General features: G+C 41.4%; 1 long non-coding RNA gene across 1 annotated transcript; it reads left to right on the forward strand.

Moving 5' to 3' along the window:
- Positions 1-81: 81 nt before the first annotated feature.
- Positions 82-26,694, forward strand: LOC112542216 (uncharacterized). The gene is made up of 3 exons (XR_015798525.1): positions 82-513; positions 12,067-12,163; positions 24,253-26,694. It is a non-coding gene; the product is annotated as an uncharacterized LOC112542216 (long non-coding RNA).
- Positions 26,695-27,506: the final 812 nt, after the last annotated feature.

Below are 27,506 nucleotides of genomic sequence, written 5' to 3' on the forward strand. Positions count from 1 at the left end.
TGAGGTGTGGCTTGGGAGTTCTGTTTGACTTGAGAAATAAGTGATGAATCAATGACAGCTCATTGTTAGCACACACAGGGTTTCTCTTCTTCCTCTCCTGATGGCTTTGGGTAATATTTTTTTTAAAAATTGGCTATTAAACACTGGTGAACTGCTCTACCTCCTGGGCAATAAGCAGCACTAGGGCAACCTTAATCCTACATCAGAGAAGTAGTCCCAGAGGAAGCCCAAACGTTCACTGATCGTCCTTTCTTCTTTAGTGCTGCTGAACCATTTCCCCACTTCTTTGCCATAGTTTGTTTTTGGCTTACATTATGGTAAAATATTTTTCCCTAAAAAGTGCTCCTGCACCAATATTTCAATATTTTTAAGCCAAAGAGCATTTCAGCACAAATGGAAAGATCAGTGTTAAAAATTGTGCTTGAGAGGCCACTTCATCCATTGCACGGCATCCTGAATCTACTTTCTGCATCTTAACCAATGGACGGGACTCTTTTTACGGCAGTAAATAAGGTAACTACCCGATTTAAATTAAGACTCTTAAAATGACACTGATATGATAGATAATGAAGAAATTGAAATAGTTAGATGTTAATAGGCTCACCTATCTGATACACAATTCTGAAGCTCAGAATTATGCCTCCTACCCCTGCCAGTATGATCGCGGCCCCTGCCAATTAGGAATCCTGGGAATTGTAATCCCAGCACATCTAGAAGGGATTAGGCTGGTGCTCTACTCAAAAACACCTGGAAGCCGACACAGGGAAATATTCACTAAAACAGTCTAAACCCATGAAATCTGTGCTATTCTTCAGTAGCTTTTTTAAAGGCAGTTTTATTAAGACTTGAAAAGAAGTGGAAGAACCCTAAGGAAAGTACAGGAGAACTGTTTGATGATAACATAATATACTTCCTCCAAGAAAAAAGGAAATGAATCAAGGCCAAACCCTAGTGCAATATTTTACGGGTCAAATGCAGGACTTCTTTTCAAGACCAACACTAGTACAAGATTTTTTGGAGATTCACTGTTCAAGGGACTTGAAAAATCAACCTTTTTGCCTTTAAGGAAAGGGAAAATAGAAAAAATATTATTAATGGGCAAAATGCAATTTTGTTATGGATGGTAGTAGAGTGTAAATGAAGAAACACTATTCATTCCTATTCGATTTAAGTGTGCAGCCAATACAACAATAAATGTACAAATATTTCTATGTGCCCTATCCTCAAGCTGTAAAGATAGATTAAAGAGAAGAAAGCTGTTAGTGGCATGAACAAACACATTGATTCTTTATCAGAACAGTGGTTTATCAGCATGACTGATGTTTGGTAGACAAAGGAAGCATTAGGGTTGAGTCAAGTTCAATGAACTATAAACATCGCAGTAAAACAAGCATAAAACATTTTTAGCTTGTGTGCACAACACTATAGAGCTGTTCAGTATCATTCAATGTATACACAGAAAGAGGTAGAAATGTAGTTGAATCTTAGGTTCTAGTTCTAACTATGTCCAATGTTAGCATATAGTATGCATATTATATACAATATATAGAGGAATGTCTATAGAGAAATTTATATGTCTTAATGTGAATTGCATGCAGATATACACATCTGAGCCCTTATGTATATGTTCTACTGCACGTATGGACACTGGCTGGGTGTAGGAGTCAACATCTGCCATTTTAATTGTCTCCATTCATACTGCCACTAATCACAGAGGAAAGGAAATCTTGATAGAAATGTGTATGAATTTAGGACAATTTGTGTTATCTATATATGTAGTAAAAGTGCACAACTTTGATCAAGTCTACACTGGCTTTTGAACAGCATGTTGAAAGCCATACTTACAAAAGGGGAAGTCACATTAAAAGATGTTAAAAGTGAGTGGAAACTGAACAAAAATTAAATTAGGGCAAAGATTAAACTGGGTGAAAGTAAAATTATGACTTTCAGTGATTTAATGGTTACATTTTAATGTATGAGTGCCCACAGATGCACAATTTATATCAATCCTACCTCTTTACATTAAATTAAATTAAAAAGCATGTGAGGAAAAAAAAATCATACACATACTCATTCTCTTTCTCTATGCCTCCTGTTCTATATCTCTCTCACACACACACTGGTCATTTTCACACTGGTGACTCATAGCATCTTCATAGCATCACCCAAACATTGTTGAAGTGAGATAACAAATGCTTTCATCACTGTTATTTTGGCACCATAATGTTTAGAAAACTCTTGAAAATGCTATAAACGGCTAGTGCAGAAATGATTAAAGATACAGAGGATGTGGTAGGATAAGACAGACAGAAGCAGTGGCATCTGAGAGCTAGTGTGGTGTAGTGATTAAGGGGTTGGACTAAGAGTGCAGAGACCCAGGTTCTGGTCCACCCTCAGCCACAGAAGCTGGCTGAGTAACTTTGGGCCAGTCACTCTCTTTCAGCCTAATTTACTTCATGGCATTATTGTGGGAAAAAATAGGAGGAAGTGCTATGCACACTGCCTTGAGTTCCTCCACAGAAGGTAGGATATAAATCTAATTAATCAATACTTCTGATTCCAAGGGTGAATGCAGCTTCCCCACCTGCTGTGAAACTGAACTGGATTTCAACTCCTCAGATTCTCAGCCAGCTTGACTGAGAATTATGATAGTTGAAGCCTAACCAATCTGGGGGACATCCACTTGGTGAAGGCTGAAATATAGGAGTGCAATGAATGTGTGAACTGCCTCCAAATCTGATGCAAGAGTAATTATGGCTCTCTGTTAAAGTCTCTGCATATGCATGGACTTTCAAAATAAGGATATACGTATTAGTAGCTTTCCTATGGTTGAGACAGGCAAGTGGGTCGGTCGCTGAGAAGCACCTGAGCAGGCCAAGGATGGGGCAAGAAGCAATTCACTCTCAACAGACAGTAGCTCTTGTGAGGACAACAATGAGCACAAACTAGGCCTAATGTTCCCCATATAGACACTGTGTCTATATGGGGAGTTGCTGCCTTCTAGAGCAGTAATAAAGGTTACTGCCTTCCAAAACGTACAAGCATAACAATTAAGAGTATGGAAAGATACTAATTTGTCCTAAAATAGATTCTGCCTTATGCACTTGCTTGTATAGAAAGGTAATAATGGTAATATCTTTATTGCGATCACTCACCAGAATTTACAAGGAAACAACTAAGCAAACAGTTTCTATTTCAAACAAAGTAAGACAACATAAAATGGTAGCTAAGTCATTAAAGCAATCAGAGCATGTCTACTACAAAATTCAGACACATCTAAGGAGACAAAATCATACTAGTCTCACAAAAGTAGCTGCACCAGTCAAAACTGTCTGGGTGCTTTGCCAAATAGGGAGTTATAAAACAGGTCCTTGTGTCCTTGTAGAAAGCACAGGATAGTAGGGCATGAGCTATGGATTCAGTAGATCAAAGTTTCTCAACCTTGGCATGTGGACTTCAACTCCCAGAGTTTCTCAGCCAGCATAAGTCCTCATGTCTTAAAGTTGCCAAGGTTGAGAAACCCTGCAATAGATCCTTCTGCATAAGGTCACAACCTTAGCTTGTAAGGAATTTTTTTGTTTGTATTTGCCCTCAAGAACAGTTGTTGGGAAGACACTGAAATGTGCTGATGTTAGTGGTCTTCAGAGCCTAAGGACACTTACTTAAGTACTTTGCTGGCCTAAAAAAGGGAGCATGGCTAGTTGGGAACCTGTTGTCTAGAAAGGCAATTGAATGAATGAATGAAAGAATGAATAAATAAATAAACAAGTCAATTTAACCTGGGGGTTGAAGGTTTTCTGGACTACAATTCTTGTAAAGGCATGGCCGGATGCTTGCATTAATGTACTAGCCTCCAGTCATTGAGGGTAGAAGGCAGAAAAATAGGTGGCATCTCTGCCCTGATTGGGAAGCTTTATTCTGCTTCAGGAAGAAAGCAGGGGAGTGGTACTGCCCCTACAGTTCTAATGTAGGACAAGTTAAGGAAAGAGATTGGTGGATTTGGCTGGATTCCCCTGGCTTCGTCTCCCACCCACTGAGCTTCACCTGCCAGCAGGAAGAACCATCAGTCACTCTACTCAATGCCATTGAGGCAGGGTTAAGCAATTGTAGGAAAGTACCAAGTCACAGGTGCTTTGCTTTGGGCCCTGTCACTTGGGCTATTTCTGAACATGAGTCTGGCACTCTTTTGAAAGAGTGTTAAACCTGCATCCAAAAATATCCTTGCTGAAAAGAGGGGTGGAAAGTGACGTGTGGGAAGGAGGGAGACACGTGTTCAGAAATAGCCTGGTGGACAGATCACAGACATGGATGAAGATTTACAAGGACCATTGGAGGTATTCCCTCCTGTTTCATCTCCTGCCAGAGGTGTCCACCAGGTATAGTCAAAAAAGTCAAAAAGTCGAAAAAGTCATGATGGTATCCATCATGGTGTGATCAAAGCTGTGCCTGTTCATTGCACGTAAAAAATGGACAGAGCTTCAATTGTGCTGTCATGGCTGCCATGTTGTCTTTTTTGACCATACCCTAGGGACACCCCTGTCTCCTCCCCTTCCTGCCCCCTGGGAGCTGTCAGTTGGGTTAGCACTGGTTGGTACAGAAGCACAGGTGAAGTGGAAGCGAGCAGCTGATACCAAGCAAGCTCCAGCCTCAAGGGAAAAGCAGCGGCAGTTGTAAGTGGACTGGCTGGCTGTAAGCAAAAATAGCCCATAAACATGGCATCAGAGTGGGCAAAATGGTGCTGCCCCTTCTAAAGTAATAAAAACAGTAAAAATACAGTCCCGTGAGGCCCTTTGCCACAAAAGCAGCAGAATATCTGTAATGTACTTTTGGTGTCAGAGCCAGCAACACAGCTGGCCTACTCTCCCAGCTGCAGTTGACCTTCTGGGCAGCACAGCTCCCGTTTTTTCAGTTTAGGTCTCTAGCACTCTTTCAGAAGAGCTCTAAGCTTATGAATGCGAGGAGCCCTGATCAGCCCTGAAAGCACCAGTCAGGCATTAGATGGGCTGCTGTGGAAGTGTCCAGTCTCTTGCAGCCCCAGGCAAAATGGCCCCAGAGGGCAGAGCCCAATGACTGGAGGGGAGGGGACATGTCCACAGCAGCCTTAAGTGGCCAAGAGGAGCTGGCTGGATCCTAGTTCTGACCACATCAACTACCACATGGGTCATTAAACATCCTAAAATGGCACCAGAGCAAAACTATGTTGGGAAAAGAAGAAAAGATTGCCACCCTTTGCTTTAATACTCAATCTATTAAATAGATATTTTAATTTATGTATTCCGTCAGTGTAAGTACCTGTCTTTTTATTCTTAGGTGAAAAAGATGTTAAAACTCATTTAAAAACAGTCTTTATAAAAACATGACTCCAATTAAAACTTAATTGCTTCTTCTATATTAATTACACACTTTTAACACAATGCAAATATGGAAGTAGGGTGTATGAAGATGAAGAGAGAAGGAATGTTTGATACCCAAATAATCCCTCATAGTTTGGCTCCCTGGGCTATATGACCAGAAATGTTTCATGAAGTTCTTTGCCCTTGTACTGACTTTGGTGAAGCCCAAAGCCTTTTTATCACAACAGATTATTTCAGGTTAGCTCTTCAAAGAGGCTCCTCCAAGTCAGTGGGGAAATCAACCCCAAAGAGCTCCAGGCTGGCAAAGGGAAACAGAGTATTCTCTGTTCAACTGGAGTTGTGTGTCTCCTCTTCCACCCTACTGCTTTCATGAGCACTGAGAAGCTGCCCTTCAGTCAGGCGTTTTCAACACCTTTTTATTCCTACTGTCAGATTAAAATTGCCTAGAAAAACAAAGAGCCTTTCATTTCCATTGCTTTGGAAGGTGTGAGGTGGGTGCTTGGGTGTGGTGTCTTAGTGGAGAGCAAATATATCAAGTGATACAATATCTTATCAAGTAAACAGGAGTGAGCGAATGTTTCTAACCTGTTGAGCAAGAACACCGTTTCTGAAGCTTATAAAGAAAGGCACAAATAATTACATGAAAGATATATACTGGGGGTTGTTTTTGTATGGAGTCAGGGTTCTCTTTTGTTTCACGCCTTTTTTCCTGAAAGAAAGTAAAATGCAATCAGGATTGCATGCAAGAAAATAATAAAAACATTGATATAGAATCACAAGGAAACAAGTTGAAACAGCATGGAAGAAAAGTGGGCAACCTGCAGACCACATGTTTTTTTTCCCCTTGTAACTATGTTACAAGGTTGCACATCGAAATTTGGTGGTAAAACAGCCATTTTCACACTGCAGTGTTTTGTCTTTTAAGCAAGACTCTTCTGTCATAGAAGATTTCATACACTTTCAGCAGGTTAGATAAATAACAAGCCAGTTCCCATGTTCTCTGGGAAAGCTTTGACATTAAGTAATGCCTCTCTAGGTAATGCTAAGTACCCTTCCTCTTTTGTCCAAGCAAAAGTGGAAGAGAAGAAAAAAAAAAAGGCTAGGAAAGAACAGAAAGGAACCATATTTAGGCTAGAACTGATCCTGGATTGCTGCTAAACTGTAGATAATTCCACAAAATGGCTACTATGGGGAAGCTTGTTCATTCAAAACACAGTTGCCATGCCCATCTAACAACAAAACTCCCATTTTTCTAAAGTCAAACCACTGAGGATGCTTTCTGTTGCCTACATAGCTCCCCCATCAAGCTAGGTTTGTGTTTTCTCTGGGCGGATAAGAACATTTCCAAACAAAGCACTGGACTGCACACGTCCTCCATTTTATTTACTAAGAATGCTAAGGAGTTGATGAGGAGCTCAGAGGCATTTGAGGAAATTAAAATCCAATGTTGGAAACTGGCATGTTGTGCCATGATTGTTTCCTATTTTGTTTAAAAGATAGATATAACCCCCCCAAAAAGGTTATGGGGGGCAGGGAGCCTGACATACATCAGAAAGCTTTCCTGTCACTATGGTAAGAAATCTATCATCACAAGATTGCAGTGATAACTCTGAAGGTAACCTGCTAGGATGAATCTCTCTTGCACCCTTTCCTTTTTATCAGTGTTTTGGTCAGCAGGAACCTCTTGCTGGAATTTCCTATGGCTTTGTCCTCTAATCCAAATTCATATCCTTGCTGCATTACCAGTAGTTTCTCTTCATCTCTGTTCCTATGTATGCTCTTTATACTTGCAAACAAGCAAATAACTCCTGTTTTAATAAAGAGTTCTTTCTTTTACCTGAGCATGTGAATGTTCCAGGCTTGACAGTTCTTCTGAAACTCCTTTGCTTCAGGATTTTGCTTTCCTCCCCCCAAGCCGAACATATAGCTATAAGAAGCCACTCTGTTCTACCATTCAGGCAGGTGACTCCAGGGAGCCCTTCTGCAAAGGACTCTCTGTGTGGGAGGAAAGGGGAGCGGAAATTACATCTCTGACTGTCTAAGAATGTCTAAGATTACTAATCAATTTGGGTCAATTTCTATCTCCCAAAGATTAGATTTTGGATACAGGTAAGGTCTATGTTATTTGCTCCATCACCATTTTCTCCAAAAGGAATCCAATGCTACATACAATATTATCCTATGCATTCAACAAATGTTTGCTTGGAGATTTTGCTGGGGAAAGGGAAGTGCAACTTTGATCTTAAGGCCTCCAAAAGAGATTATGTTGGTGCTGGAGGTGGAAAGGATGGTGATGGGCAGGTGGGAATGATGACAGCCTATTCAAACCCTGTTAGCAGAATTAATTTAACTCTGTCCTGTGCTTTCCATTCTTCCTGCTCCTAAGTGGTGGAAAGAAGTAAGAATGATGGGATATCTCCTAACCTGTGATATTTCGTCTTCCACTGTCATTAAACTGAGCCATTCAAAGATCTCCATGTTCCTTAAATTACTTCTTACTGCCCTTATATCTGGAAGTCTGCAGTCTTTACTGAATAACCCTTTGTTGTATTTCCTGTATTTTAAATGCAATTCTGCATATTTATTTGGTAAATTTATATTGCTGCCCATCTCACACAATGTGACCCTGGGCAGCATATTAACTGAAGTCATGTTTTTCCCCTGATTATTGCTGCTGTCATTGTCCTCTTTCTTTGTTTTCTTTCACTATATCAAATTGTAGTTTGTATTCAACTCAGAGCAAAATCCTCTCTTGTTTTCTATTACATTATAACATGTTGTATACAATGCTATATATTCTTACTTTCTCTTCCTTTCTCCAGTCCTTATTCTCCATTGCTGATGTACCTCATTGCTTTCTAGTAGTTATATGGGGAACTGTCCACCTGAACTTTCTATTCCTATGTCTCCTATCGGATCCTTAGAGAGGTACAAGAAGTGAAAAAAATAAAGATGGTGACTGTGATTAGAAAATCAAAGCCACCATCTTATTTTTTTTTACCCTGTCACCTGCAGGTCCTATGTACAGGGTACGTAGGAACAAAGTTATTTGTTCCTATGTACCCTGTAGAACAGGGTTCCTCAACCCTGGCAATTTTAAGACGGGTGGACTTCAGGCTGGCTGGGGAATTCTGGGAGTTGAAGTCCACCCGTCTTAAAGTTGCCAAGGTTGAGGTACCCTGCTGTAGAACATAGAAAACAGCAAAGGTGATCAGTTTAGATACTCCAGTGATCTCAAAAAGTGGCAGGTTTGGTACAATAGTGAAAGTGGTCAAGCAAAAGAGAGGAATATTTCCCCCAACAAAGAGAGGGGTTGTATAACCTAATGTAGGCCTATGAGAGAGAGAATGTCCTGTATAAAATGTATGGAATTTAATCTGCAGGGGGAAAAATTTGGGGGGTGGGAGTGGAAATGGAAATGGAAGTACCCAAAAAATGAAAAGATTTTCCTCATAATTGAAAGAAAGCCTAAACACACATAACTGTATTGACATATATTCTTCCCAGGTCAATACTGAACCCCTCCCTTATCTCTGTGGTCTTCCATGTAGCTAAGAGTCAGAATTTACACTCTGTAGAACCACCTACATCGAGGGCGCCTTGCTTATGCGGCTTACTTACAAAATACATGGCTCTTTGTAAAGCAGCATAAAGAGGCATGCGTACTGAAGGTGTTATGTAAGCAAACTGGCAATCATGAAATAGCATTCTGTTCTGACTCTGACTTTGAGACAGGGTGTTTGATCTCTGCAGGCCTGGTTTTTCTTTCTGTAAAATGATTGCTGACTCATTTAGAGTTTTTCTGCTCATACCTGCAGGATGGTGTAAGCCCATCTGCCCCGCCGAAATGTAATTGGCTCTTTAAGGCAAGGCTCCATTTGGCTCCTAAAGCAGGGGGTAAAACAAGCAGTATATTCACTGACAGTGTAACCATTCTTCTGTTAGGATTTACAGTACCAATAGAAGTGAATATGTTTCTATTATGGAGTAATAGAAGACGTTTCATTACCTGGCTAGATACCTAGCCGGGTAACTAAACATCTGGAAGAAAATAACCAAGCTCAGAGAACCCCAAGGACTCCACAGGATTTACAGTATTATGTTAAGACAATTGCTTGCAAAATAACATCCTCTTATTTATTTATTTATTTTTGTTTGTTTGTTTGAAGTTGAATATCAGTCAACCTTCCTGTTAAGCTTCTTTTTTTCCTAGGTAAAGGAAAGAACATAGATGATAAAGGGGTCAATACAACAACCTTTAGGAGCGTGAAAAAGCTACATTTTGGAATCACACAGAACCACTGAGTGCAAGAAAATAATCACCTGCAACAAATGACTTCTTAGTTTCTCCTGTTCTTCTCCAAGGTCTTTACCCTGTTCAGTATTGTTTCGGTTTTCTTCCTGAGCTTACAGCTTCCCTACAGAACCATCTCTTTCCCTAGGGCTGTATATGATCTTGCTCCAAGCCAAAGAAACAGTTTTTCTTTCTTATATAGAAAATAAACTGTAGAAGGTCAACTGTTCCCTACACTTTTGGAATGTTGATGAACGTGATGTAATGCCACACGACCTCAGCCAGTGACTGCTGGAAGCTTTACCACCCTCACCACAAAACAGAAGATATATACATGCACACACACAGCAAAAGCTTTTATTTATGGGTAAATATATTACTGCACTGGCAAGGAGCCGTGTGTGTGTGTAATTAGTACATGTGCAATCTATACATAAATTATTTTCTATTTTGCACTCCACAGAAATAGTGGTTATGGGTCACTAAAAAAAAGAATTCTTACCCTCTGTGCTGAGGCACAGAAAATCAGTAATAGAGCTGAGGACAAAACAAAAAACAAAAAAACCAGACCAGAAACAGAGATGGGCAAACTTCAGGCCTTCAAAAAGGATGCAGTACAACAGGAGCAAGAATTGGCTTGGAAGTGATATTCTCTCTCCCTCCAAAGAGATCTCTAATTGAAACTCAGCGTGTATATTCTTCTGAACAGAAAAGATCCAGCAAAGCTTAGTTTTGGGGGCAGTTGATTCTAGTTCTCTTGGGAAAGTTAGCAGATTCTCAGTTTTGGTTCATCTTATGTCAATCAAATAAAGCCAGTTTGGTGTAGTGGTTAAGGCACCAGGCTAGGAACCGGGAGACTGTGAGTTCTAGTCCTGCTTTAGGCATGAAGCCAGCTGGGTGACCTTGGGCCAGTCATTCTCTCTCAGCCCTAGGAAGCAGGCAATGGCAAACCACTTTCGAAAACCCTTGCCAAGAAACTGCAGGGATGGCAAGACACCCAAATAGCATCCACACAATCCCAAAATGCAATATATACTTATGTAATTAATGCTTTTTTAAAAAATGGGCCGAATCATACAAGCTTTCAGTGTTCTTGCATGAGATTCTATCAGATCTTGTGTTCTGATTTTGGTATTTTGTACAAGTGTAGCTAAGAAAAACAAAATCTTATGAGATTTCAGATGACAATCCATGACATTTCAGGGCTGAAGCGATCAAAACCTCATGAAATTGGATGATCTTGTGAGACTTGGGAAGTTTTAAAAATGTTATTTGGAGGCCTTCCTTGGGCATTGTGCGAGATTTCTGTGTACAACCCTGGCATATGCAGTAACAAATTACAGGCAAACCAGTATGGGTGTTTGTGTGTTACAGGGGCTCCCAGGTTCAGCTTATGGCAGTGTTGTCCAAACTTGGCCACTTTAAGATGAGTGGACTTCAACTCCCAGAATTCCCCAGCCAGCCAGAATTCTGGGAGTTGAAGTCCACTCATCTTAAAGTGGCCAGGTTTGGACAACACTGGCTTATGGTCACTCACTCACACCCTGTTGAGGCATGCAGATCTTGTAAGCCCCTGTTGCTTTCTACCTGGGTTTTCTAGAGAGCAGACAAGACACCCAGCCCTGGGCAACAGGAGGGAAGTAATTAGGGACATGCACACATCACTTTCAACTGAACGCTGAGGCATAACAGGTTCTTTGGAATACACAGAGACCCAGTGAATTTAAAGTAACAGCAAAACTTTACTGGTTACAATCTACATTTGCTCTTTCTCACACACACACAAACACACATCCACACTTACCCACGTTCTTCTCAACTAGGCTGCAAGGATCGGAAACAGCCAAGTCTGGATCCAAAGATGACTCAAGGACAACTCAAGGACCCCTTTATCCCCCAAAGTCCTTGCCTTGTTGATTCACAAGACTGGCAGCTACTCCTGCCTTGTTAATTTACAAGTCTGGTAGCTATTGATTGGATTTGGGGGGGGGGGGGGTTTCCATGTGCTCAGGCCCAATTTCCTTTGTCTGGTTCAGGTGACATTTTTTTCTTTGTTTCCTTAATGACTTGTTTCCTTCTTATCTACCTCCTCAAAAGCATCTTTTAGATAAGATTCCTGGCTTTTTGTCCTCTCTGCTTACGTGCCTGCTTCATCTTTTACTTATGGCAGCTTCAGCCTAGTCTCACGTATGCATCTGAAGAAAAAAGAGACAGATGGAATCCTGGGCTCAAATTTTCTATTATCTCTGAGAACCTACATCTGTCCTTGCCTATGTCCACCTGAAAGGCAACAAATGGATGTTTCTCTTTGTGTGTGTAGATACAGTAATGGGCGAAATGATGCCTCTAATTTAATTGCATTAATTCTGTCAACTATGCCAAAGCACAATTATTATAGCATGCACTTTCCCAATACAGGGCTTCCTGAGAATACTGGATTATAACTTCCATACGTGACCCAGGCAACTAGACCGATACAACATGAAAAGCTGGTGGCTGCTTCCAAACTGAACTTGTAAGTTTATCTTAGATGAACAAAATGTTCTCTCATTCCAGCTATATCACATATCAAGGCAACCATGCTGGAGACAGGTTTGTGGTTAAGCGGTCAAGTTAAATATAGTTAAATTAGGGCTAATTTATATCTTAAGCACTATGAGTCATGATTCTCTCCTAGCTAGGAACTGGGATTGTGAATGGAGGCTCAGGTAGATATAACTGTGTTTAACTTGGCTGAACCTATTGCAACTTTGGTTATTTTAGAGATTTTATCTCTCTGAATTTATTCAAATAAATGATTATCCATTTAAAGATCTCTTAATATCTAAACCTCTAGCTCCAATACTGTTTATAGAGAGATCTATACATTTATCTATGTTTCTTTTTTTATCACAGTGGGGACTGCAATCCTGCTTTGTCTGCTGTCCAAACATCAAATGTTGGGGGCAACTTCAAGCTGTTTCTCCTTTAAGAATTCTTTCTCTTTCACCTGAACTTTGATTAGACAACTCTTCAAATAGAATATTGTCCTCTGTAAAAGACACATGGCATGAAACCCATAGGCATGTTCTTCTGTTTATCTTTTTCTTTTGTTTCTCAAAGAAATATCAAAATTGAAATACCTGCTTTTTGCTCAGGGGTGTGCATCCTTCCAAAATGAAAGTTAGCGTGGTACTGTAGTTACAGATTAGGACTGGGAAGACTTGTAGTCCAGCCTTCTACTCCAGTGATCTGTGGAAGCTTACTAGGTGACTTTGGGCCAGTCATTTTCTCTTAGCCCAATTTACTTCACAGACTTGTTTTTGGCAAGTAGATGTGGGGGAAGAGTACAAGGCACATCACCTTGAGTTTCTGGAGCAAAGGTGGGAGATAAATCTAATAAATACATAAAAATAAATACATTTCAAATAAGTACTTTGGACCATGGAGAAGCACAACACCTTTCTTGCATTCATTAAAGCAGCTGCATCTTTTTCAGAGTCACCTAAAAAAATTCAGGTTGCTTTAATGAATACCACAGAAGTGCTATGGTTGTGCAAGTTCCAAAACACTTCCTTAAAATATTCTTCTAATTCTCAAAATATTATGACTACTAAAGAAAAGTGTGTGTATATGTGTATGTGTGGGCAAACATATATGTTAATATGTATGTGAGAGAAAAACTGGGACTCTTGAACAGAATCAAGATCATGATTTTAAAAAAGCAGGCAATGCATAAATCTATCTTTGCAGAATATGTATTTCTTAAGAAGCTGAAGAAGTGGAGAAATGCAATAACTTCATTTGCAGGATTCCCAAGTATATTAAGATTGTTTTTCCAGCTCATAACTCACTCAGAGCTAATTATAGTAAAGCAGCTTGTGGGTTAAGTCAAGTCATTCAGAAATGCCAAATTGAAAGAGTGAAACATTTGTTGTCAAGGTACACTGCAAGGCTAATTACAATAGCAATCCAGAACAGACAACAAGAAAATAAGAAAATTAAACTATGCCAACTTTTGCCAACAAGACAACCTCCAGATTGTGTTGGTACTATACTAGCTAGAATTCCCAGCCAGTATGCTAAATGTTGGGGATTCTGGGAATTGTAATTCTAATTTATTTTGAGGGCACCAGATTTACAAGTCTGGGTGATAGGCATGGATCATGTTTCATCTTGATGGATATTCGGAATTCAACATGGTTCCACAATGAAAGAGTAGTGTTTCCATAACAGATATCACTAGCCACATTCTAGGCTTGTTCTGAAACTATGGGACATAGCTAAGATATATGTTAGTCATTTTTATGTGCTCCAAATGCTCTCCATAAAAATACTGCAGAATGTAATAATACTGTCCCACCTAATACTTTTTAGAGCTGGACCAGTACTAAATATGGAAACAAGATACAGTGGTACCTCTAGTTACGAACTTAATCTGTTCCGTGACTCTGGTTGCAACTTGAGTTGGTCTCAAGTCGAGGTAAAGTTTCCCATAAGGTTCAATGTAAATACGGTTAATCCGTTCCGCCCTCCGAATTTGGTCGCACCACAAGGCAAATTTCCCCATAAGGTTCAATGTAAATACGGCTAATCCACCCTCCAAATTTGGTCGCACCCCAAGGTAAATTTCCCCCATAAGGTTCAATGTAAATACGGCTAAACAGTTCTGAAACATATGCATTTTATTTTTAAACCTCAAAAACCTTCCAAATGCCACAAAAACCTTCCAAATGCCACAAAACACACCACAAGCCTCACTGAACGTCTCCTTGCTACTGCCATCTTGCCCACAGGAAGCCGCGACCGTGTGGCAGCAGGGCAAATGGCCGTGGATCCGGTTTGTATCTCGAGGCGGAGTTCGCATATTGAGGTAAATTTTTGGGGCCGGAGCTGGTCGTATCTTGAAAAATTCATAAGGAGGGGCGTTCGTAACTAGAGGTACCACTGTACAAGGAAGCAAAGCAAGCAGTTAACATTTCCTCTCCATCCGGCTCCATTCCATCTTTCTTTTAAATTCCTAGGGCAGTTATCTCTTTTCCTGGCTTCCCCATCTCCAGCTTGTTTTCTTCTTTTGCCTTTTGTCCTTGTAAGAGGAACCAGAGAGAGAGAGAGAGAATATGCATGCTCATGGATGAATTTGTATATTTTTATGCATGTGAGAATGGTTGATATCTGCAGATAGGGGTCAAATTAAATATAACCTGAGTACCCAGTTTTAAAGGAATCTAATTTTAAACAGTACTTATTAATGTAATTCATATTTCTGCCCTTTTAAAAAGAATGAATAGAATACATACACATATACATATGGACATGCAAGTTTGACACTAGCACACATTAATTGGAAAGAACAAATCTTTAGGACTGGTTTCAGTGGTAGCTAGGTTGACAAGACGGAGAAACTAAGCATTGCACAGAATTGGTTCTTGTGTTTGTAACTATTTTCTATTGATCTTTATTAAATTTAGGTTCTTCTCTTCAGGAGAATCAAGGAGGACTCAACCTTCCAGAAAGTGCCATTAGGTGCACATAATTTCTGTTCCACATTCTGTAACCAATGGAGTTTGAAATAAAATTAACAGCCAACAAACATTAACTAACATTTAAACTGAAGAAAGTTTCTTCATTTAGAACAGGATACACAATCACAGCCCCCATGGCCAGGGTTGCAGATCACCTCTAGATAACAGCAAAGAGATATAGAGAATTCCATCATCCTGCTGCCATCTAGTGGTGAACTAGACGTTTGCAGCCCATAATGGTGGCCTAGCACAATTTAAGGCCCCAGCGCCGCATGCAACTCCCAGAACCCTCCAAAAGTTGGATATGATTAAGTACACGAAGAGTAATTATATTAACTGTATTTATTTAATTAATTTACTTTCAATTAAATGTAAGTGAAATGAAATCCAACGTACCTTTTGCCCTAGTTTGTCTGCTTTTTGCAATGTGCCCCAGGCATTCCTCTTAAAAGCCAAATGCAGTCCTGGCTGGAAAATGTTGTGCACCTAATTAAAAACAGAGATATTCAAAACAAAAAGACCAAATGTGCAAGCAGTCCATTTCAACATAGAAACAATGGAAACCAACGATCTTTCTTAATCCAAAGAGAGCAGTTCTTGCTTGCTTCCAAATGTTAAACATCAGCCAATGGAAGGGATCTTCTGGTGAATACTTGCATTCAGTTTCTCCTCTCCAGACAATACACGCTCCAAGTTTGACAGTGGAACCAATTATGTAGAGTGACGGTGGGTTTCCTTTCACTGAATGTGTTCGTGTAGAAACAAGATAGTTATCCGTCAGGTTTAATTTGGATTTCTCCACTTGAGCAGGGGGTTTGACATGTGGGTAAACAATCTTCCTAATTCTATGATTCTGTCGTTTATGTGCAGCAATTCACTTGAATTTTAGGCATTTTTCCAAGGCCAGAAGCATCTCCTGACCACATCCTTTCCAATTGCTCAGAACGGTGACTGTTTCTTGCACAGATTTCTCTTTAAGACACCTCCAAGTATTACGAAATGCAAGCGGAGCCATTCAAGGTAGCTAGCATAAGAGCTTTCGGTGTGACAGAGAAACACAGTCCATTTTACATTTTTGGTTTTTGTGGCTTTCTCGATTCCATTGTAGGCAGTTACAAGCAGATGGCTGGAATAAATTGGACCATAGTGCTCAACCTGGGATTGGTTAAACCCACTGCTAACCATGCGGATAGTGTGTTCACATCACAGTGGCCATTAGAGGGCTACAAAGTCAAATTATCTTTTGACTGGCCCACCCATTTTTGACCAGCAAAAGAACTTTCCTGGCGGACACTGTTCCCACAGTTTTGAAGATCTGTATAATGTTGAATCGGATGGCTAAAATATGCTGGCAGATATTTGGCTGGGCAGGGCGCTGGCAATTGCTCAATTAGCAGACAAGCACGCAATGCATCAAGGTGCCACCTTTGAGGCTTAGGTCAGCCGTGCTGTGAAAAGGGCTAAAGTGGGCCTCTGGGTAACAGAACTGGCACCACCTGTATGGAGAGTCTCTTTGCCTCCTCACCAATGTTTACTCTGAAGGCATATTTACGGCCACTACCCAGTCAAGTAACTGAATAAAAGTATTAACAGCAAGTTCACCCTGAGAGCTTGGAGAGAGCTGGAAAAATCCAAACACTTCCTAACTGACACTGAAGGAATTAACGCTTTCTAAAAGGAGAGCTCTTAATGCCTCCCTATAAGACACCCACGCCTCTTATTCCTGCTGGGATAACTGGAGAAAGACGAGTACTCCGTACATAATCTGTGACTGGGTTATTCTAATTTTAAATATGCTAAAAGTGAGTTTTGGAACTTAAAATAGATTTTGAGCTTTGGCTTCAAAAAATAAGTCTTAAAGATGTATCTTAAAATTGGAAAAGAGAGAACAATTTATCAGCTAAGTTTGAGCATAATTCACAACCTTCCTTCCTTCCTTCCTTCCTTCCTTCCTTCCTTCCTTCCTTCCTTCCTTCCTTCCTTCCTTCCTTCCTTCCTTCCTTCCTTCCTTCCCCTCTCTCTCTCTCTCTCTCCTTATTAGAATTTTTGAATACAATGGAAGTATAAAAATTAAAGAAAAAATAAGAAAAAGGGAAGATAGAAAATAAGAAAAAAGAAGAGAAAGAAAAAAAGGAAAGAAAATATAGAATTATGACTTCCGCTCTTCTTTCTATCAAGTAGTTGCCATCTTATACTTTCCCCTCCCTCTTTAATCCTTTTTAGTCCCCAAATCTATCAATCATCAATTTGGTTTTTTCTTCTTTCAACAAAAAGTCCATATAAGGTTTCCAGTCTTTATTGTTTTTTCCTTGACCAAACTGGTCAGCTTTGCCATTTCCACAAATTCACAATTTCTTAACCTTTAGTGTAGAGCGGTGTTTCTCAACCTTGGCAACTTTAAGATGTGTGGACTTCAACTCCCAGAATTCTAAAGTTGCCAAGGTTGAGAAGCACTGGCATAGAGGCTCACTTAGGGTAGGAAAGATCAAGTGTGGGGAAACCATGGTTCTTCAAATGCTGCTGAACTACACCCATATGTAGCAGAGCAGCGTTTGAAAGGCCACAGGTTTCTCATGGCATCATCCATCCACAAGAAGGAGCTGTCAGCAAAAGTGGCAAAGTTTCAGCTTGCTGAAGTATGAAAAATCTTTTGGAAAAAGAAATGAATCTAAAGATGTGTGAATGTATCAGTTAAGTCCATGGTTTGGAGCAGTTGAGACCTGACATTCTTAGTGGGGTGAAAGGGAACAAAGATCAGCAGCTGGTGTAAGGGAGAGGAAGTGCACGATTTCCAATCTTTAACCGTTTATAGTAAGCATCCTGGGTGGGGTTGGAACTGCAGGAGATGTGTGCTGGACTGGGTTAAAAACAACACTACCTTTCCCAGAAATGGATGTTTCAGGAAAAAGAACATTTATTGATAATTGTTGTAGCAGTTTTAAAACCATTGGCAACCAAACCTCCTTACAGAAACATATAAAGGGTTCCTGAAGTACCTTCCCCACGTATGCACACTTCATTTTATCCGCTGCTCTGTTTTGCAAAATGTTTCTTGTTTTTGTTCTGTCTCGTGCTTTGTGACGAAGGGTTGAGCGAACGCTAGAGGTCAGCAACTGTTTAGGTAAGAAAAACTGAGCAGCCTTTCAAACTGAAATTAGAATCTGTTTCTATGCATGTTGTGCAGTGTGTCTAATGTCTTTAGCTTCTACAGAAGTAGCATGCAGTAACTGAAGCAGTTCTGTGAAAAATGTAAGTTTTTTTGCTTGATGAAATCTTGTTTTAAAATCTGAACAGTTTTTGGGGGGCTGTTTGGATTCCTTCCTTCCTTTGCAAGAATCTCTTGCAAAAATATCAAATATATAAACAGTAAAAAATGGGCTGTTTCACAGAACTGTTTCTCTTTGAATTATGTTTATGTCATCAGTATCTGGCCAAGTCACTGTATTTATCATGAAATAGGGCCAGACCTACCATAAGACTGCAGTAACTATTTGAAAATCCCTTTGAGGACAACATCGCTCATATTTGCTTGAATTCAGTACTGACAAAATCCATTAAGATGACTGGGGCAGCTTCTTCTGACATCATCTGGAATTCTTTTGAACCTGTAGAAAGAGGGCAAACATAGTCTTTGGTAGTGTGAGCTCAACCACTTGTGGGTTGGATATGTAATATTCCTGGCTTGTTTGAGTTGCTAGGGAGGGAGCAGGTCCTTGGATTCAAAGTGAATGCTTCTTTCGGGTGAGAGTTGTAATTGAAGCAGGTGGTGATGCGCCCCCTCTGAAGAAGCCCTCCCTTGGCCTTGTACAGCTTTTTTTCACAGAAGATTGTTGGGAAAATGTTTGCAGTTAATCTGCACAAGATCCTGAAAGATCTGATTATCTGGATTTCTTCCAGTCTGGGTTCAGGCCTGGGCATGGGACAAAAATGACAATAGTTGCTCTCATGGATGTTCTGCAGTGGGACTTGAATGCAGGGAGTGAAGCCCTTCTGATCCTGCTAGAACCTCTCAACAGTGTTCAGTGCCATTTATTATTGTATTCTCTGGAGTGTCTGTGAGGACTGAGGATTCATTAATGGTCCCATTCCTTCCTGAGTGTGTAGGTCCACTTGGTGGTAGAGGGGGATGAGAGATAAAATCCTTGGTCGCTTGGCCCTCTCCTCCATCTTACTTTACATGTAGATGAAACTTCTGGAAGATACAATTTATCAGTTTGGGGTGAGGTATATCTTCTATATGTCAGTGACACGCAGTTGTATATCTTAACTTTGGACTGTGCAGGAGATGCTGTGGCTGTCCTGACCAACCTGGAGTCTGGAAGCTGTTAGGAATTGGACAGAACAGGCTCAGATCAAATCCCAGCTAGACAATGGCTGTTTATCCAGAGAACACCCAGATCCCAGATCCCATATAATGCCATGTTTAGTTCTTTACTGGGTTGCACTACTATGGAGGGAGGTGGTCTGGGATGTTGAGGGGGGATGGTCTTCTAGAATCATAGCTCCTGTTGGAACAGCAGATGGAGCCCATGGCCAGGACCGCTATTGCCATTTCTGAGCTTTTGCCATTTCTGTTCTAGAGATAGTCACTCATACCCTCATGATCTCAAAACTTGATTACTAGAATTCATTTTACTTTGACGACTGCTGGGAACTGCAACTGGTCATAATGTGGCCGTTTGACTGCTTTAGTAGAATTACACCTATCTCATGGGAGCTGCTTTGGCTAGCAGAGAGCTTCCAGATACAACTGAAAGTGCTGGTTTAAAGGGCTCTGTTTTACAGGACTATGTCCTCCAAGTAGGTGGGTGGGAAGGTTTGCTGGCGGCAGCACAAAGGGAAGCCTTCTCCATGGTCGCTTCAACCCTCTAGAATTATCTTTCCTCTGAATTTAGAATGGATCTCTCCTTACTGGTATCCTGGAAACAACTGAAAACCATCCTTTTTAACTGAGGTGTTAGAGGAGGGGTGATAGGGATGCTGATTTTTTTTTTCCCCTTGGTGGTTATGGTTTTGTTTTTTTTGCTTTTAGGACTTACATGACCATGTGTTTTTATCATTTTAACTGGATTTTATAGTTAGGAATTGTTGTGATACATAGCATATGTGAGCATCTCAGAAGCTGATAAAGTGAGTGAGCAAAATGCAAATAATGTAAGAGAGATAGCCCTAGCCATAAATCAGTGCAAAATCTGAGCATGCAGCAACTTCCTTTGGGGCTTATCAAAATTTTACAGTTGTGAATCTAAATATGGTTCAGCATATGAATATTAATTCCTTTAGGCATCTTAAAATTAGTTGAGATGGCAGGTCCCTTGATTTTGCTGGAAGATTCCACGTACAGATTCACTGCACTAATATTGTTATTTTGGATGGGTAGTAAGAAATCATTTTTCTACATTAGTTTTTTATGAACACAGAGAAAAATCATGCGATAATCACAACATATTGTGATTGGTCCACCCCCGGCGCCTGATGAACCCCTCAGGGTTTCAGAAGGAGCTGGGGGATATTCCCATGGATCTGCTGCACGGTCCAGCGGAGGCCTTGGCTGCTGCCTGGAATAGGGAGGCGGCCGGGGCCTGGGACAGGATCGCGCCTATGCGACCTCTCTTGCCACATTGGCCCCGACACTCCCCGTGGTTCATGGAGGAGTTGAGGGTGCTGAAGAGGGTTAAGAGACATCTAGAGCACCGCTGGAGGAAAACAAAGACTGAATCTGACCAAACACAGGTTAGAGCCGCTATCAAGGCCTACCTTGTGGCAATAAGAGCGGTGAAGCACCACTACTTCTCTGCCCTTATCGCGTCCGCAGAATGCCACCAGGCAGCCCTGTTTAGGATCACTAGGTCCCTCCTTGGTAAGGGGGATGTGGGGGTTCATTTGCAGGGCCGTGCAGAGGAATTTTCAGAGCATCTGCAAGACAAAGTCGCTCGGATTTGTTCCAAGTTAGACTCCGAGTGTGAGGCAGGGTCTGGGGAGATGCCGGGGGACTCTTCTTACCCAGTTATCTGGGAATGGTTTGATCCTGTTGCTCCTGAGGAAGTGGACAGGATCCTGGGGACTGTGAAGGCCACCACTTGCCATCTTGACCCATGCCCCTCCTGGCTGGTGAAAGCAGCTCGGGAGGTGACATGGTTGGATCCAGGTGATGGTTACTACATCCTTGCAGGAGGGAGTGTTTCCAGCTGCTTTTAAGGAGGCATTGGTGTACCCCCTCCTCAAGAAACCCTCCTTGGATCCTACTGTGCTGGACAATTTTCATCCAGTTTCCCACCCCCCCTTTTTGGGGAAGGTGGTTGAGAAAGTGATGGCATCACAGCTCCAAAGCGTTCTGGAGGAAACGGATTATCTGGATCCCTTCCAGTCAGGTTTCAGGCCCGGATATGGAACAGAAATGGCATTGGTCGCACTTATGGATGACCTCTGGCGGGAGTGGGATGGTGGAAGTGCGACCATCCTTGCTCTCCTTGATCTCTCAGCGGCTTTCGATACCGTTGACCATGGTATCCTGTTGGGACAGCTCAGGGAATTGGGGGTGGGTGGCACGGTCTTGTGCTGGTTCGCCTCCTTTCTCCAGGGCCGATCCCAATTGGTGGTGATAGGGAGCGAGAGGTCGCATCCTTGGCCCCTCCTTTGTGGGGTGCCGCAGGGCTCAGTTCTCTCTCCACTCCTTTTCAACATCTACATGAAACTGCTGGGCGAGATCATCCGTCATCATGGGATGAGGTATCATCAGTATGCTGATGATACGCAGCTATACATCTCCATCCCTGGTGAAGTAAGTGATGCTGTGGCCACCCTTTCACGGTGCCTGGAGGCTGTAAGGGTCTGGATGGGGAACAACAGGCTTTGGCTGAACCCTGATAAGACGGAGTGGCTGTGGGTTAATGGCTCCTCTGTATCCGGGATTTTGTCATCTTTGGTGCTGGATGGGGTGGCTCTGCCCCAGGCAGACCCAGTGCATAATCTGGGGGTCCTCCTAGACTCACGGCTCCTGCTTGAAGAGCAGGTGGCAGCCGTGGCAAGGAGGGCCTTTGCACAACTTCGGGTTGTGCATCAGTTACGCCCTTTCCTGGATTGGGATGCCCTTCGAACAGTCACTCACGCCCTTGTTATCTCCCAGATAGACTACTGCAATGCGCTCTACATGGGGCTACCCTTGAAGAGTATCTGGAAGCTACAGCTGGTCAGAATGCAGCCGCGTGGGCTATTGTTAGAGCCCCAAGGAGGGCCCATCTAATGCCTCTGCTCCGCGAGCTGCATTGAGTGCCAGTTTGCTTCCGGGTCCAATTCAAGGTGTTGGTTATCACCTTTAAAGTGAAAGTAAGTAAAGTTGAAAGTATCACCTTTAAAGCCGTACATGGCATGGGACCAGGTTATCTAAGGGACTACCTCTCCCCTATGACTTCAACCCATCCCACTCGATCACACAGAGAGGGCATGCTTCGGACCCCCTCAGTGAAAGAACTTCGACTGGCAGGGTCCAGAAGGCGGGCCTTCTCTGCGGTAGCCCCTGCTCCTTGGAACATTCTGCCCCCAGAGGTGAGATTGGCCCCCTCACTCCTGGCTTTCCGTAAGGCTTTGAAGACCTGGTTCTGCCACCTGGCCTGGGGTGGGGAGGGAATACCTCAAGCATGGGGATGGCTAGCCCTATAGAGGCCTTCTGCCTTCAGCCTCAGATTTTTCATCCTCTTGGACTCTCCTTCTCCTTTTTAGTAATGTTTTTAATTAATGTTTTATGTATTTATATATATTTATGTTTTTAAGGTTTGTTGTGAATCGCCCAGAGTTCCCCCATTGGGGGGAGATGGGCAGTTGAAAAATTTAATAAATAAATAAATAAATAAATATTGGGTAGGAAATGGGATTCCTGAAGCTCCTTGCTGGCTTGCCTGCAGTTTGTATGGTTGGCTATATAGTACACTGTTTGGTATGTTTGCATTCAGTCACTGCAGGAAGTATATTACACACAATTTTAAGATAAGCTCCAACCACCGATACTTGTTGCATGAAACACCTGCCTGTTTTATTATGAATGGCATGAATTGGCAACTAATTTTATGATGAATGACTTGCTAGTTGACTTGTTAAGGAATATTGACTTCATCTGTCATGTCTACCATCTCAACGTGTAATGTTTGAGATATCTTGATATTCAACTTCCCATTTTACAGGTGATATTTTAACAGTAGGAGGCAATGTTGAAGGCTGAATTGTTTGTTTACTTGATTATACCTTGATTTTATATTCTGGTAAGTGCTTAGGGTGGCTCATGAATTTCAAAAACAAAAACAGAACATAAAAAAACTCAGGATAAAATTAATATTAAAATAGGTCCTAAAGTAATGTATAGACAGAACAGGAAGTCACAGTACAGATGGAATGTGGTGAGACAGAGTGGGTCCAGGTCAGCAAAGGAGTGAGACAAGGCTGTATACTCTCTCTTATTTATTCAGCCTATATGCTGATCATACACTGAAGGAAACTGGATTAGAAGAAGATGAGCATGGTTTTAAACTTGGAGGAAGAAACATCAGTAACCTGTGATATGCTGATGACACTACTCTGGTAGCTGAAAATGCAAATGATCTGTAAGCTCTAGTAATGAAAATGAAGGAACACAGAGAAAGCATATGACTAATATTAAATATAAAGAAGCCAATGTCAGCAGGTACAGCAACCAAGCTTAGAATTGACAATGAAGATTCTGAAGTTGTGGATGGCTTCTACCTTTTAGGATTGACTGTCCTTTATTGTAAGGCTACATTAACAGAATCTTGCAAGTCTGAAAGTACAATTCTCCCGCCATCATCTTTACAGCTCGATAACTTAGGGAGGGTCACTTCTGAACCTCCTGCTCCACCCACTATGCAGCTGTGGGCTATGCTCCCTCTTATCTGACCATTTCCTAGGCAGCATCTCCTTGCCTAGTCTCCCAAGGTCATTCCCACATACCATTACATCCCCCCATTTCTTATGTTGCAAGTAGAGGGAGAAGGAAAAGACCCATATTCCCATGTTGCTGGTTTAGTGCACTTTTTTTAATCACAGAAATTAAACAAATAGTAGACATTCCTTTCACTTCTCTCCTTCACAGGATGAAAAATGATTGCGACATGCTCTGTGGAAAAGACCTTCACAGTTGCCAAGTGGTGTTTCTGCTAGGTTCCCCTGGGACCTGAAGCACCTGAAGACTGTCCCCGATGTGACTTCAGACCTTGGCACTTACCCCAGGACTTCCTGGCACAATCTTGATCCAACTGAGCATTTGGAAATTAATTCATTTCAGTTGCAGTGTTTTAATTTTGATGTTCCAATGGGAACCCTGTTGAATGGAAGGGAACTCACTTCTGAATAATAAGCAGACACAATAAGCTTGAGTAACACATGGGCTGTAAATCTAGTTAGTTGAAATAAAGAGGATCAAAAGTGCTTAATTTTAACTGGGTTGTGCCCAGTTAACATCCAACACATATATGTTATTGATTTGCATCTTTAAAAAGCTATCTGTGCACCTAGGCATATACAAAATCAAATATTGCTGTAAGCTATACTAGTATGTGACAAGATAGGTCAGCAACAATAAATATTTAATTAGAGTCATCAGAGCCCTGTAATCTGCTTCAGTAAGGAGGCTTGTGAGTGGTCCTGTCCTTACAGCTTTACTGTGAGAATTTATGGGCAGTGATTGGTAGATTCTTCTAGCTTTGTTTTCCTTCCCACTCAACATTAACAGCTGGCTGGAAAAATCACACCAATTGCTTTTCTTAAGGTGGTGCAGGGTGGGCTTGGGCGAGTGGGAGTGGGTGTCAGCCTTCCCAGGTAGACCAGACAGGAAACACGACCAGATAAGCTAATTCTACTTTATTGTAAGGCTACATTAACAGAATCTTGCAAGTCTGAAAGTACAATTCTCCCGCTGTCACCTTTACAGTCCAATAACTTAGGGAGGGTCCCTCCTGAGCCACTTACTCCACCCACTATGCAGCTGTGGGCTATGTTCCCTCTTAGGTTGCCTCTTCCTGAGGCAGCATATCTTTGCCCAATCTCCAAAGGTCTTTCCCACATACCATTACAGTGGGTGCCTGGGATGGAGGCTTTAGCCACCAATCAAGTTGTCAGAGACAAGTTGCCAGCACAGAGATGCTCTGTCTAGTAACCTATCACTTGGGCTATTTCTGAAATTGGGTGTCCAAAAATTCTCCTGCAAACTGGTTGGTAGGACAAAGCTGGGTTGTTCAGTGAAGCAGAGGACCTCACATAGCAAGTTGAGAGAACTCTCTCCCTCCTGATCCTGGGCCATATTCCAACCCACCAACCTTGTTGATTAGACTACTTTTGGACAAGGCTTTAACAGTTTTTCAGAAGACTAGAACCCTGGTTAGACACTTCTATCAGTTTGTTTGTTATTTGAGCTAGAAGGGGAAATGGGCAGAATTCTAGTCAATTTCACATCAACTCCCAGACACAACATCCCAAATTCTGCAAATATTAATACCCGGGAGTTTCCATGGAGTCCCCAGCATGGCTTTCAAGTAGGAAAGATGGTGCTGCCTCCCTCCCAAAGTCATAAAAACAGTAGAAAGCAGAGCCATGCAAAACTTGTCAGCAGGAGCAGCAGAAAATATGTAATGTATTCATTAGAGACAGAATAGGCAATACACATCTGGCCCATTTTAAATCAACTGACAACACCCCTCCTCCATTTAAAACATACAGGTCTAGGAACATGTGTTTTAATAATGTGGTGGTCTTCTAGAAGACTGGTAGAACTGTGTATATAAGAAGCCCCCATAATGCCTTGATGGCACTTTGCAAAGTCAGGCCAGGCATTATATAGGCAGTTGCTTCCATGGAAGCTAGGTATCCAGCTTCTCTGGCAGCCTAACCCCAAATGATCATTTGTAGTGCCTAGTGAGTGGAGGAGGGGGCTCAGGTCTGCAGCAGCCTCAGCCAGCTAATAGGAGTTTGGCAGATGCCAGCTCTTGACAGCATCATCATGAATGAGTTGTTGTAGATAGTTCACATGCCAAGTTTGTATTGGGCGAAGATGGAAAGAACTATTCTAAAACTGGAACAGCTAAAGACAGAACAGGCTTTTGAATATTGTTCTCCATGCTCAGACACAGAAGTACTGTGGAATGTGAATCTAAATAAAGAATTTTGTTAAAATGAAAAGTTGGCTTCTTGGGAAATCAGGGGTTAGCCAATGGTTGCATCCACTGCTAGTCAAACTCCAACGTTTCCTTTGCATTAATCAGCCTTAGCATTTGTTCCATTGTGATATGCCAGAGAAGTATATTATTGTTCCTCTCCAAGCAAACTCTAAAAGCAAAATAAAACACATATTGCAAATGTGTGAGAGAGATCCTGCTTTGCTGGAGTCCTTTTTTCTTATTTCCCATTCAAACCCAAGCTAAGCAAGCTCTTTGATTATATTGGTTGTGACCAAGGAAGATTTTTGGTTTAAGCAAAGGTATCAAATGAGAAATCTCTGTACTGGAAACGGATTTTGCAAATAAACCCTTCACATTTTTCTGCTGGCAATGCCTGTCCTCTTTTTTTGAGAAGCAAAACACATAATCTAGAGAAAGGCAAGGTGAGGACAAAATCAATTCCATAGTAAGTTGTGCACCTATATTTATATTTTGTTGTTGTTGAAAAATAATACCAGATAAAAGGTCAGAACGTAATGATTACTGGCATTCCTGACTGGCTGAAAGAAGAATTAAATAAATTTTGCCACTAGACAGATAGGATTGGGTGATCCACTTGAGGTTCATTCCAACCCAAAAGGAGATGCTGCTTTTCCCATTTCACCATATGATTTAAATTGCAGTAGATGTTTGCTTAATCCATTAAGCTTTGCCTCCCTGACCATCCTTTCCAACAGCTTTGAAATCAGTGAAAAATATTGGTTATGTCAGTCCCTCAAGCTGGGAGGCAAAATGCCACTTCCTTCTGTATGAACTACAAAACTTACTTAAATGTGAAAGGTGGCTTTCATCCATCCAATTAGAAGCCTGTATGGTTTGGCTGCACATTCCTATGAAAGGAGAAGAAGGGAATTCTCTCTGGTCATTCTCTGATAAAAATGAGAAGACACATTCTGAAATATTTTACTTGCTTGATGCTTTCCAAAGGAGAATAAAGAGATTTTCAGAATTCAAGCCGACACAATGTCTAGGTAAAAACTCATCTCTTATCTTTCAAATATATTGGATTGCAACTGCTGTGATCCATCAGCATATAATGGGATCTAACAATACCTGGGTTGTATTTTAATAACAGAATCTATAGTACTGAATTAATAATATAAAGAGTTTACTAAGCCAAACAAGAATATTTTCT

This window comes from Python bivittatus, unplaced genomic scaffold (genome assembly GCF_059951505.1).
Source record: "Python bivittatus isolate LINGU-HERP-01145 unplaced genomic scaffold, Pbiv_v1 ctg000700_np1212, whole genome shotgun sequence".
NCBI lineage: Eukaryota > Metazoa > Chordata > Lepidosauria > Squamata > Pythonidae > Python > Python bivittatus.